The 13792-nt window shown below is 45.9% G+C and overlaps 1 pseudogene; it reads left to right on the top strand.

Moving 5' to 3' along the window:
- The window catches only part of LOC136510602 (disease resistance protein Pik-1-like), a 117948-nt pseudogene that overhangs the window by 95742 nt on the left and 8414 nt on the right, over positions 1-13792 (top strand).

Here is a 13792-nt window from a genome sequence, read left to right on the forward strand (position 1 = left end):
TAATTTGGCCATAGCCTTTTTGTATTAATGTTATAAATAGGTTTATCCTAAAGATCAAAAACATACAACTCATTCATCAAAGGACATTGTGCATAAAGCATGTTGTTCAAATAAACAGAACAACATTTGTTTTTAATTATTGTCTTGTAACCACCATCTTCCTCCAAACATGAAGAAGATGTGATGTTCTTACACAAAGATGGAATGTAATAACAATTATTTAATTCCAAAACTAATCTTGAGGGTAATGACAAGTTATAAGAGCCGACAACCAGTGCAACAACCTTTCCTCCATTGCCAACACACGCATTCAACTTGCCTCTTCCAAAGCTCCTAGTCCTTAATCCCTACAATGATTCGCATGTAAGAATCATTGATCTAGTATAAAATATCCTTAATTCCCTAGGAGAAGTAGAAAGATTCATTTCAATAAAATTTACACCTATAGTAAGTCTCGCTTTCCTTCGTCTTCTTATCGTCTAAGTACTTATTGCAATTCCAAGACCAATGGCCAAGGTCGCCATGATGGAACCGTTTGTCTATAGGGGAAGGGTCTAGAATTGGACTTTACATCTAGCTTTGGCTTTGGCTTTGAGATCTCATCTTTCGCCTTGCCCTTGCCCTTTTACAAAGCATTTTGTCTTCTTGACATCCTTATGAACCATCATCACATGATTAAAACTTTTTTAATGCTCTCCTTAGCTATTTGAAGCACCCCATGCTGCTCAACCATGCTTTTCTCCATGTTGTTCATGTTGAAGTTCATAACAAATGACTCAAACTTTGTAGGGAGAGATTGGTGGACCACATCCATAGCCAGCTCATCAAGAAGAGCAAAACCAAGCTTATCAAGGCTTCCATTGTAACCTATCATCTTGATTACATGAGGACCAACTAGACTACCTTCTAGCTTGCATGAAAACAAGGCTTTTGAGATTGAATACCTCTCAACCCAAGGTTTGGTTCAAAGACATGGCACGGAGTCCCTCAAACATAGTGCGGGTATCCACATGCATGCTCATATTGCTTTAGTCAGCAACACGTGCTATCCACAGGTTTATCAGGACAGGGAACCCCAAGAACATAATACTTTTTCTCTTGCTTGAGAACAATTCTAGTAAGCTTTTCTTTCTCAAGAATCGATCGCAACTTAAGACTAGTAGGAGCATTATTAGGTGCCATCTACAACAAGAATAAAAATAAAATTTTAGTAATATGTTTTTGCTAACCTTTCTTTAAACAATTTAATAAAAGCTTCTCCCACTATATGTTTTGCAATCATCCTTTTCTAATGATGAAAAGATCCATAATCATCTAAGTTATTGTGAACTTTGGTATCATTACTAGAAACCTAGTGACATAAGTAAGCAACATTTGCTAATCACATCCTATGCATCTCTTGTTTGTTGGGTGGCATCAAGTGCACCGGCTGCCAACATCATGCCCCAAAGCCCAAATCTAATTTGATACCCTTGTCATGTAAACAACACTATGCATGCATACGTCCTACTTCCACCCTATTGGATTAATAGCGTGATGGCACCGTGTTTTAGCGGACCTACCAAAAAATAATTGAGATATTTATAGGTGCACCGAATGGAAGGGTATCAAAATAAAATCTTATTTTTCTAAGGTATATATTCTACCACATATAAAACACAAAAGAATAATGTCATGGGTTCATAACCGCGGCAAGCATCGTTGTTCATCGGATGTCATAAGTATGGGTCTCCAGTGGCATGAGCACTCAAGAACACAAGAGGAACACGGAGATGTATCCTAGTTTGGGCTATCGAGGACCTACGTCTAGCAGTGAGGAGTTCTTCGTAATCAAGAGCACCCAAATCAGGGGGTTAAAATGAAAGATAATGAGAGTTTGGCAGGGGATCGCTCGGTGCTATCCTATGGCTCGTCGGCGGTGAGGTTTCTTCTCTAGCGAGTAAGGGAATCAGCCCTCTCTCTTGCTAGGTTGCCTTGGGGAGGAACTTTCTGATGTTCCTCTTGAAGTGTCTAATATGTCGACTGAACTCTGCTTGCCTAGCCCCCTTCCTATGGGAGCTGACCTTCCCCTTATATTCTGATGAAGGCCGGGTACAAGGTGGTTCGGGGGCTTCGGTCTATGGTCGTTGTGCGCTAGGGCATAGGAGGGTTCTGTTGCGGAGTGGATGGACCATGGCGTTGTTGTAGAGTTGGGAGAGCTACAGTGCCGCTTGATGTCGCTCAATTCCCTAACACTTGACTGTCAGGGGCTATTTGCTGCGGTTCAGCCTCCACCGGGTGAACCTTCTCGAGGCATCCTTGCGGTGAAGGCGCCCTAGCTCAGGGGGCTGATGAGCGTGGCCGGCATCGCCTCACGCCCAATTAATGGAAAGGCACCATAGAATCCATATACCTTCCGGGGCCTTGGATGGCCGATGGATTGCTGGCGCTTGGGACGTCGGTTGTCGTCCTGAGCTAAAGCGTAGGTTGGAGCCGGGCTAGGGTCAGGCTTGGGCTACCATCGATTAGGAGCCTAGAGCCTTGGCGAGCCCTCAAGCCCTGAGTAGTGGGCATGGGCATGCTTGGGCTCTTCCCAACTCTGACCAGAGGGTACGTGCAAGCGTACCCAATGTGTATAGCCCCCGAGCCCCGAGCGATCTAGGGGGATCAATCAGGGGATCTGTCGATCGGGAGCCTTTCTCTCGAGGACTTAATGTACCCCTATGTGTCACAGAACTGACCAATTTATAAGAGTACAAGTACAATGGCAGCCCGCAAGCGGTCGTACTGTCATACTTGAACCCCTATAAACCCGGTAGTCCGTCGAGTACCACGACGGGTCTCGATAAATGATTTACAACAACCAAGATCGTACAGGATTCAACATACATGCCATATATTACGTAAAGTTCATAGATACATTTCATCATCAGAGTACGAATAAAAGTTATTACAAACCGAGTTTGATAGATAAAGCGGAAGCAAATCAGTTCGAAAATAAAATTTCCAACATAGTTTAATACAGTGCCAGGTAGGATCACGGTCCACAAAAGCAAGGATAGGAATTAATAAAGAAGCCTGCCCAAGGCTTACTCCTCATCCATGGCGGGATAGAAGCAACTCTTGCAATAACCATGATACACAGTGCCATCTGCAACAATGGGAAAATAAACCCTGAGTACGAGAAGGTACTCAGCTAGACTTACCCGTCATGAACCAGAAATAAAATGACTCTCAAGGATTATGCAAGGCTATATAAGTGGACGTAACTCGACAACATTTTGCATAAAAGCAATTGACTTATTGTACGGTTACAATTTCTTTATCAAGTTAATTATAACTATCCATTTCTAGATTAGCAACTATCCTGTGCCAAACATGTGGTATATCAATTGAGAAGCATACAATAGTAACCATAGCAGGTATTGCAATTCCATATTCATTCGAACCATCATGTTTCATAACACAGTTACTACGATGTTGGAGCTAGTCAAGTTTCTCACTACCGGGAGAGACGGCGATTCGAATCGATTTTAACCAGCTGGGAATTTATTCCTAACACAAACCTAGGTCTACCAGCCACGATAGCCTTAGGTCACCTTTGGTACAACTCAGGTACACATTTTGCGGGTCCGTACCGCGCCACATAATCTGGAACACCAGATGCCAGGATGCTCAGGCCAAGCCTGCCCTTGGGCTCAGTTTGATCGTTCCCCGGAAGGAGCGCACAACAGAATGGGTCCCGGCCTAAATTGAATTACTCGGCTTCGTGGTCGGAACGAGTTATCCGGCCAGCTAAGTGAGAGGCATGCGTTCAATCTTGTCAGAAGTTCCAACAACGGTACAGTCCTTAATCGACACAGACGGAGATAGATCCACACCCAAGACCTCCATGTCTTGTTGCTTCTCGATCGACTTCCCGTCCGGTCTCGATTTTCTTTTACCCCATGGTTCTGTTCCACGATAGCAAATATAGCCAACCGTGCTCCGGTATCCACCTATATCTCGCAGGTGACAGGACATCACCCGACTTCTATCGGTCTAAGCATGGCTAAGCATTTATTCGATCCTAGACCTATACCGGTTAAAGGTTTAATATCTGGACAAGGAATTTATATGCATCAAGTGGTTCCATTCAACTCTTATAACCTAATGCATCAATCATAAGTACTTAAGTAAACATTTGTAAATTACTGGGAGACTTAGAATGCTCCGGGGCTTGCCTCACAGAAAGGAAGTAGGGCGATGGTCAGGACACTCCGGAAGCTCTTCAGGATTCTGCTCCGCGCCTTCAGGAGCTGCGGCTTGCGGATTCTCCTGCTGGTCCCCTTCCTCTGCTTCTTCGAATTCCAGCAACGTTATCTCTTCATCCAATCCTAGATGCATGAATATGGCATAAGTATTACGAATGCATATATGTTAACAAGTGCATCATGTTTATTGAGTAGGTGCATATCTCTTCTCGATTATTTAATTATCTACTTCCATAATGCATCGATTATACCACAAAATAGCAGCTACTTGTTTCACTCATAACTGGAGTTCTACTAATCCAAATCCAGTGATCCTAGACTTTCTGGAAAGCTTATCAAATTCTCTACAACTTTGTTATTAACCATTTTTACAGTACACATCATTTTCAACATGAAACTCATCAAACTCCCGAATCTGTCCGGAAACTATTCAATATGCAATACAAAGTAACAATACTTCTACTTCATGTAATCAGTCAAAATTTGACAACATAAAATCTACCAACAGTTTAAGCATACCAAATACATTTAAGATAATATAATGGTGAAGCCCAAACTATTTATTTAAATGCCTTTATTATTTTACTGAGATATTTAGGTTAAATAATAAACATATACCAGATGTACTTCATAAATTCTCAAAAATTTACAATGCCTTACTAATGCTATCAAAGGATCACTATAAAAATTTCATGTCATTTTGCCAAGTAGAACATCCTATACAAAAATGACAAGGCAGCAATGCTTGAAATAGCATAATTAGAAAACCCTATTGAAAAGTGTCAAGCAACAGATTTCCTATTTTTCTTAGCATCCATATACTACTAGTATACCCTCCAACAAATTTCATGAGTATTGGATTCCTAAATAATTTATAAAAATTTACACAAGGATCTCCTAATTATAAAAGAAAAATCTATAACTACAAATCTACACATGCACTCATCTTCAAATTTTTACCAGAGCTCATATATGCTAAGACTAGCTTACCACAAAAATTTCATAATTTTTGGAGCACAGAAACTCTAGATATAAAATAAACAAATTTGAATGCATTCAAAAGCACATTTCAAATCTCTATTTAAATCTCCAAAAATTTCCACTATAAATGTCAAGAACATATTTTTCCTAAATACTACACTTCCTAAGGAACACTAACAAATTTATTTCACAATTTTTGAAGCCACCAAACTGAAGATACAAAAATTCACAAAACATATGAAATCTGCATTCAAAATGAACTAGCTTTAAAACATGGAGTCGCTGACAAGCGGGACCCACTGGTCAGTTGACTCCACCGGTCAGCGAGACAAAACAGAGCACGATGGTGCCGCTCGACGCTGCGCAGCTAGAGCTCGTCGACGGCGAGTCCGCCGGCGGTGACGTCTTCACGACATGACCCCCACTATCTCCCGGACCTAGTGACCTACTTGACCGAGCCTATTGTCGGAGCTAAGTACGGTGGCGGCATTCATGGCGGCACGACGGAGCCGGACAATGGCGGTATGCCGGTGGGGGCTACGGTGGCTCGATCGAACGCTACGCCGAGCATCACTGAGCTGCGGCGGAGCTAGCTATCGCCCTATTGCGGCCTGGGGTGGACGGTGGCGACGTGGCCACGGAGACGGGGCTAGCGGCAGAGCTCCGGCGAGCTAGCGCACGGCGCGGTTGCTTACCAAGTGCTACCAGCGGACACGGGAGGAGGCAGTGGGTTGCTGGGGTGGCGGTGGAGCTGTTGCGGTGATGGAGAAACGGCGAGGTCGAGCTGGTGCCAGCGATGGCTACGGCGGCTGCTACGGTGCTGAGGTGGCTCTACTGCGGGCGAAGAAGGAGGCCGGGAAAACGAAAAATGGGCGCTGGGCGTTGCGGGCGAACGTGGGCGAGTTAAAGGCGCACCCTGGCCGGCCTGGCCGCAGTGGGCAGGGCGCCGGCGATGCGCAGCCACACTCCGCGCCACGCGGCGATCAGCGCCTGAAACGGTCGGCCACTGAAGAATTTGATTCAGTCGGTTCAGACCCGAAATGTGATGCCTGACAGCGTGTTTTGACAATGATTTAACTGCTAACCCGTAGCTCTATTGCGTAAACCATCTAAATGGAACTTGTAGACCGATGTACCATCTTCATTTCTTGTTTAGAACTCACGCCCAAACTCTCAACCAATCTCGAGTTAGATCATCCCAAAGATCGGCTGTCAGTCTGTCAAGGTTCATGACTTAGCAAAAATTTGCTAAGTGTTGCAAATGTTGATTTTGCTAATTTTTGTGGGACCCATTCAAGCATGTTAGAAGCTAAATCAGTCAATGACCTAAAAATAAAAGTTGTTCCTTATGTCAAATACTACAACTTTGCTTTAGTGATCTCCTCCATGCAAGGTCTCTAACCTCTAGTTCAAACTTGGTCAAACATGTCACATTTACATGATGATACACATCAAAGCATGGCTTAATGACCTTTTTACCCCTAACCATGAATATCAAAGTTGTTCATAATGATACTCTAAACATGTTTAAGCAATTTGCAAGGTCATTCAATCATTTCATGTAGTAGTCACTCATTGAGCTAGTTAGTGTAATCACAAGAAAGCTTAAGTGTTGGTTCATGAAATACAACCATGAACAAAGTCATATTTGCTAACCTAGGTGTTGCTACATGTTTGTGTGACTCACATCCACCAAGTACCTGTGTCCACTCATGATCATATGCATAGACACATGGAGACATGAAATAACGAGAAAAGTTGCATATGTTTAAGAAACATGCGATAACAAGCAAACGTTGCAAATGTTTCAATCCAATGTTTCAATGGTAAATGCTTGTTTATGAATGCTTAATGATCATGCTCATGTTATGCAAGTCAAGTTATGCAAGGCTAACACCCGAGGTGTTACACTATGTTTGGCTCTCGTCAGGAGCCCACGAGCCCTTTGTGGCCTTATAGGTCGAGCTCGTGATAGCGATGAGGGGCTGGGCCTGTTCTTCTATGACCAGGTCGATCGTCATGGCCATGGCCTCGACTGGCATGGGTCAAATGCCCTTGTGGGGGCACCTAAGCTCTTGGCCGGGGTGCTCGGCTTCAGTGCCAAGCAACGATCGGCTGGAATGTTGCATGAGGAGAAGCGCGAGCGAGGACTCGGTCGACTCATCGGGGAGTCGTTAGCTCTGAGCCCGCGGGGGGTGCCCTGCTATCAAGCCTCCTAATTTAAGGTCCTCTGTGCATCGTGTATCAGTCCCTAGATCAGTAGCTGATACGCACAGTTGAACAAGATTGGTATCAAAAACCATACTTTTATTGCTAATGGGGAAAATAGGTTACATAGTTCGATTTTACATAGAGTGGGCCTTTGGCCTTATATTCAATATCAGAGTTCTATCACAACAGTCCTAAGGCATTGTGGCTCTATTCCTACAGGCAACTTGGAGTGCGGACATAAACCTTAGCCTTAACTCATCCCTATGTCCTAGTCCTAGCAGTTCTAGCGTAGCTCTCTTTACGTAGTCGTACTGCTTTGCCTTGGGGATGCTCCATTTGTCCTATCCTTGAGTAGCTCCATCCTTGTAGAAGTTCCTGTAGCTTTATTCCTAAAACATAAAGTGGAGGGGATTGAGTACATAAAGTACTCAACAAGCCCTAGCTTTGGGGTAAAGTGGATGGTGGATGGCGGAGGCTTGATTGTGGAGGGGGTTAATGGAGGTGGAGGTTTGTACAGGTTGGGTTATGGTGGTGGAAGTAGGGTAGGAAGGGGTGATGGTGGTTTATGGTGGTGAAGGGTTATGGTGGGATTTGGGTAGACATGGAGGTTTGAGCCCTGGGAGAGTATTAACCCTTCTCGCCAGTTCTCAGAGTTTATAAATTATCACTTACCAGCTTGATTGATTACAACTTACCTGAGTATCATAGTTTCACTACACATAAAAGAGTCTAATCATTTGTCATCTCATCCCAGTGATTGTCCATTCAAAGGATGTGGCTATTCGAATAGATTCAACACACTCTGCAGAGGTTGTACAAATTTCTCCACATGATAGACATAGTCCGACACCATTGTCATGTCTTAGACAGGTCTAACGAGACCTCGTACCCGAAAGTACGTGACCTTAGATATCCAAATAATTCTACCATGGCTTCTTAGGGGTTGGAAATACACAAAGTTTTGATGATCACACAGCATCCAATTCAATAATCCGAATGATACCATATCATCCAGTCAATAATATAAGGGACTCAAACATGGCCAAATTAAGGGCTTTACGTGGAGGATCACATAGCAACCACGTCAACCGGACCATGGAAGATCACATAGCATCCATGTCGTCGTCTGATAATCCATTGCCACTCCTGCCTCCTAGTAGAAATTATACTTCTATCTAACGGGGTGTGGGATCTAGCCTACCCATATAGACATGTGGTTGTACGGAATTCTAGCTAGGGAGATGGCAAATGAACCGGTCCTTATATGACCGAAGCGAGTATCTCCCAACAAGAACCCTCACTAGGCGAACCTGCCAAGGTAGACCACACTGACTGGAATACCCCTTACTTGCTCCTGTAGGAAAATAAGTTTTGGTTTACCAGATCATTTTACCGTATGGTTTCATATTCTTAGCTCATCCATATTATACAGCTCACATCAGCTCTCATTATGTATATGACATATGCTCATCACGTTGATTCACAATATGTTTAATATAAATTGTTTTTTTATTATATAATTAATGATAGGTAGGAGGGAGTAGGTCATATGGTGAAGGTAGTGAAGCATGGTGATGGCGGAAAGGTAGAGTTGGATGGTTGTGGTGTATTAGGTGGAAGGGTAGGTGGGTCTTAGGACTTGCTTCCGCTCACTGACGAGCGTATCCTTACTTCAAGACTCTGATTCCTGTACCTCTGGTTCCTATGTAAGCACTTCTGGATTTCCCTTGGGTTCTCTTCACGTCTTCTATCCTATGTTGTCCAGCACTGACAAGCAAAGAAATACCAAGCAAGGGAAGCAATACATACACAATCAAGCAGTTCAGAAAAGGGTGGTTCTACGTAGGTGGGTCCTGACCGTTGGTGAGTTTACTACTATATTATCATTACTGTGTCAATTTGAAGTAAGGGTTAGATGAAGAGGTTTCATCTATCAGGATGTGGCTTTCTGCAGGTTAAGTGAAAACGGTTCGGTCATCCCATGGAAAACCAGACCACATTATTAGGGTTCACTATTATGTAAACCTAAATGGGGAAGGTTGACCAAGTCGTCGTGAATGACTCGGTTTGGTTGCTTATGTTAGGGTGGCTAGGTTTTCTGATGAAAAACCAGACCACATTATTAGGTTCCACCATTATGTGAACCTAAAAGAGGGAGCCTGACCAAGTCATCATAATTAACTTAGTCGGCTTCTATAGGTCTACCTGGGTTTAGCTTATTTAGGTGGTCCATATTCACGTATCTATACGAGAGAGGTTCGGCTTGTTAGACACGCGCATATGTATTTTTGCATGTATAGGAATGGCGTTGGGTGGGGTTTGGTTGTAGTTAGAGGGGTGGTTACAATTAGTGCCACATATGTTCACGTATGTGCCCATTATTTATTTAAGTACAATTAGCTATACCTAGGTGTATACTTGGGTATATTTATGTCCTATGTATGGAGTATTTTATTTATGTATCATGTTATCTTAAGTGTATTCGAGTATGTATATGTTTTACATTTTCGCGTATATACGTCGGCGGTTAATTTAAATAAAGAAATGAAAAACAAACAAACTAGAATTTAGATGGGCACCAAATAATGGGATTAAGGATATGGGTAGATAGAGCTTGATTTTAGAAGATTTCTAGTGGAAGAATCAAGTGATTTGGGTTTATGATGAAGGAGATATTGATTTTCAAAGATTTAATAGGAAAAGGGTATTTGGAATATATTTTGGGAATTTTTTCTGGAATTTAGGGTAATGAGAAAGGAGTGGGAAAAGATTGGGTAGGTTCTAGGGGTACCTAGTTCATTTAGGAATTTTCTGGGATTTTTCTGGAATTGGAAAAGGCTTATTTTAATTCTCCCGTGTACGATTCCCGTGTGTGCCTAGCAATTCTCTTTTGGCCTAGAGGCTGACGTGTGGCCCCGATTTGGTTGTCAAGGCAGGGCGGCACTGTGCTATGAACCAGGCCGTACGAAACTGTGCACCTGAGTGCTCCCCCCCATCGGTCTACTGCACCGGGTCTATGAAACGGGAAAGAGAAGGGTTGGAGGTCTCTGTTCCATTGACAGGTGGGACCGGTGGGGCGACGTGGTGCGCGACCATTGGCCTGGACGACGTGGCCGGCCGCTGGCATTGGATGCCTTCGGCTCGGTCATTCTCATCCCCAGAACGAAACAAAGAGAGAGCGAGGGGGAGAACAGAGAGAGAGAGGGAGAGGGAGAGAAAGAAGAGGGAGCAGAGAGCAAGCAGGTCAGGACGCCGGCGGTGCAGGGCGAGCGAGCGGGCGGCGGGGCGGCAGCGGCTTCGGCAACCTGGGCGGCGGCGGTGCCCCTGGCGGCTCTCTGCCCCAGCGCAGAGGTGGCCGGGGTGGCATGGCCGAGAGCTGTGGCCTGCGGCGGGAGTCAGCTGGCCGGCGGAGGGCGCTGTGGCCGGCGTCGCTAGGAGCTTCGGCTCGGCGGCGCGTCCTACCCCCAGCGCGGCGGTGGGCGGCAGGGGTGCGGTGCGAGGTGTGACGGCGCTCTGGAATGGAGGCAGGCGAGGGCGGAAGCAGAGAGTAGAGCGGAGGGGCTCGGGCACAGGGCGCCGGTGACGTCGGACTCCGGCTTCGGCGAGCGTGCGGTGTTTCGGTTTGTTTTGCCACGGCGCAGGGCAAGGGGGCAGCAGCTTTGTTGCTGGGAAAGCGAAGTCGGAGCCGCGCACGGCGAGGCAAGGGGTTCTGCGTTCGTTCTCCTCCTTCGAGCCTCGTCCGAGCTTGGTGCCCCCCGACGGCGGCCATGGCCGGCCTTTTATAGGCGCACGGCAAGGCGGTGGTGAGAGGAAATATCTCCGGCGATGGAGATTTTTGCCGGCAATGGGGGCAGGCGCTGCAGCGGCTCCATCGACGGTTTTTGCGGAAGAGACAAGAACGACGCAGGAAGACGACGGCAGACAAGCAGCCTGTTCGCTTGTTGGTTTCAACCAACCCAAACCAGTCAGCCAACAGTGTTTTTCTCTCACAACAAACCAGCACCAGTCAGCCCAAACCAGCCCAGAAACCAACCAGCGAACAGGCCGAAGGTCAGTTGAGCACAGTACGTCGCTGATATTTTGGAGAAGGCGACGGCGGCGACGAGGCTACGCGGAGTCAACGCGGCAAAGCCGCGGTGCAGCCGCGATGCTGCTGCGGTGCTGCCCTGCTGCCTGGCTGGCGGCTGGGCCAAGGTGGCCGGTCGGGCCGAGCCAATCGGAAAGGAGTGAGGGTTGGGCCGTGCCAGCAGGCCCAAAAGAGTGGGGGAGTGGGCTGCTTCGTGGCCAAGGGAGGGATTGAGCCCGAGGGCTCCTTCCATTTATGTATTGATTTATCCTCTTCCCAGAAATAAACTAATCACATTTGAATTGATTTTAATTTGAAGTTCAAGGAGATTTGATGGTGAATGGTTTGGGGTAATTCAAGGATGATTTTTCAAAGACAGTTTTCAAGGAGTTCAAGGAATTTTGTTCAAGGTAAATGATCAAGGATCAAGGAGAAGTATTTGGTGCCAAATAAATTCTAGAAAACAAATCATACACATTCAAACAAGCATTTCATTTCAAACCCAAGTGCACATGATGTGTTTTGATGCAAGGCTTTTGTAAAAAGGTTTTAGTTAGGGTTTTATAGAGAATAAACTACTTCATGTTTTATTTTGTTGTAAAGTTTTAAAAAGTTCAAATTTTTAGTGTTTTTTTATCAAGATGCAAAACACGGGGTGTTACACCTGCTCATCTTGTCATGCTGTGTATTGAGCAATCGCGGGTGTCTGGGCCCAGGCTCTGTGCCGACTGATCGCTCGGCGGCCCACGCCCTTCTGGGGCTCGGTAGCAGGCCTTCTTGGCTCGGGCCACACGTAGCGGTGCCCGGGCACGATTCGCGTACCTTGCTTGGGAGGCCCTCATTGGGCCTACCGCTAAGTGCCCTCCACTCTAATCTTCGGGCGCGCTCGGGGTGCATCAGTGGGGCGCCCATTGGTCGGGTCCCGGAATCCCTAGCGATAGAGCTGGTGCAGCCCCCGAGGCATTCGTGGGGCCTTCTTGCTAGCGGCCGGAGCCGTTTCTCCACGCGCCCCTCTCTTTGACGCTTGGTGCAGGCACTTGATGGCGGTTGGACATCGTGCCGGTTGGTGGAGTTATGGCGCGCAACGTCCGTGCCGCTCCGCGCCCCGTGAGGGACGAACCGTCGCGCCACGTGGCGTGGATCCGACGGAGGAGAGGCCTCGACGCTTTGGGCACGCGGATCCGGGTCATCGGTGTAGCCGGGTGGACTTGAGGGAAGGTGCGTCCCCTCGAATTCTGCATTGAGGCGTGCGCGCGAGTGGCACCACTTTCGTCAGGAAGCAGGCTCCATATACTTCGGGTCTGTGGGGGAGACTGAAAACACGACGCCGACCCGCCCTATTTCTGATTCCCGAACCCGAAAACCCGCAGAGCGAGAAGTAGACCCGCCCCCACCCCGCCGGGTCTAAACCCGTGGGTTTCGGGTCCAGACCCACCCCGTGGCCATTCCTAGCCCTCTATGGTCAAGAACTACTACTTCTATTAGCTAGTTAATGAATTACATGAATACATCAAGCATCACAAAGTGGAACATAGGCTGTTATACAATGAATAAGCAACCTCAACCCATTTGTGATTAATATGACATGCAAGTCTCCAGAAATACACACATCTGTCACGTATACATCTGGGCCAAACTATTCACAATATTCTCCGCAAAAACAAGTTAAGCGGAGACTAAAAAAGGTTGCCCTAACAATCTATGCATTGTACACATATGACAGCACCCTAAACCCTCTTGGAGATCATATGTATGAAAATGATATGAAGATCTCATCAAATTGATCAAATCAAGCTGATTTCATCATTTCGAGCCATTCCAAATGCCTCCGTTTTCATTGTCAATCACATTGACCATCGCATGAGAATCTAAGAAACAATAACACACACAGTTTTGATCTGTTGTTTCTCCTGTCCATGTGGCTACACGCACTATTAGCCTTGATGGTGATTTTAGCTGGTAGAGGCAAGTTGTGTGTGCAGCCAGGAGGGAAAGCAAACTAATCTTTTTGGTCTAGTGGCTTACCAATCCATACCTCATCCAACCTATATATATCGTCCAACAATTAACAATAAAAATAATAAATCCAATCTTTCACTACACTTATAAACCATATGCGACCAATCTAGATTGAAACTATGCATGAGTGGCTGTGGTACCACTATAGGGTGAGGATGACGGAGGCAGGGTTTCCAGTTATATATATGATGCTGGTTTTCCCCGTCGGTTCAAGCCACGAACTGGCAGTGAAAATACCATAGGGGAAAGCCATTTTTGTAGCAGTGATAAAAAACTAATAAAT

The sequence above is a fragment of the Miscanthus floridulus genome, chromosome 16 (assembly GCF_019320115.1).
Source record: "Miscanthus floridulus cultivar M001 chromosome 16, ASM1932011v1, whole genome shotgun sequence".
Taxonomy (NCBI): domain Eukaryota; kingdom Viridiplantae; phylum Streptophyta; class Magnoliopsida; order Poales; family Poaceae; genus Miscanthus; species Miscanthus floridulus.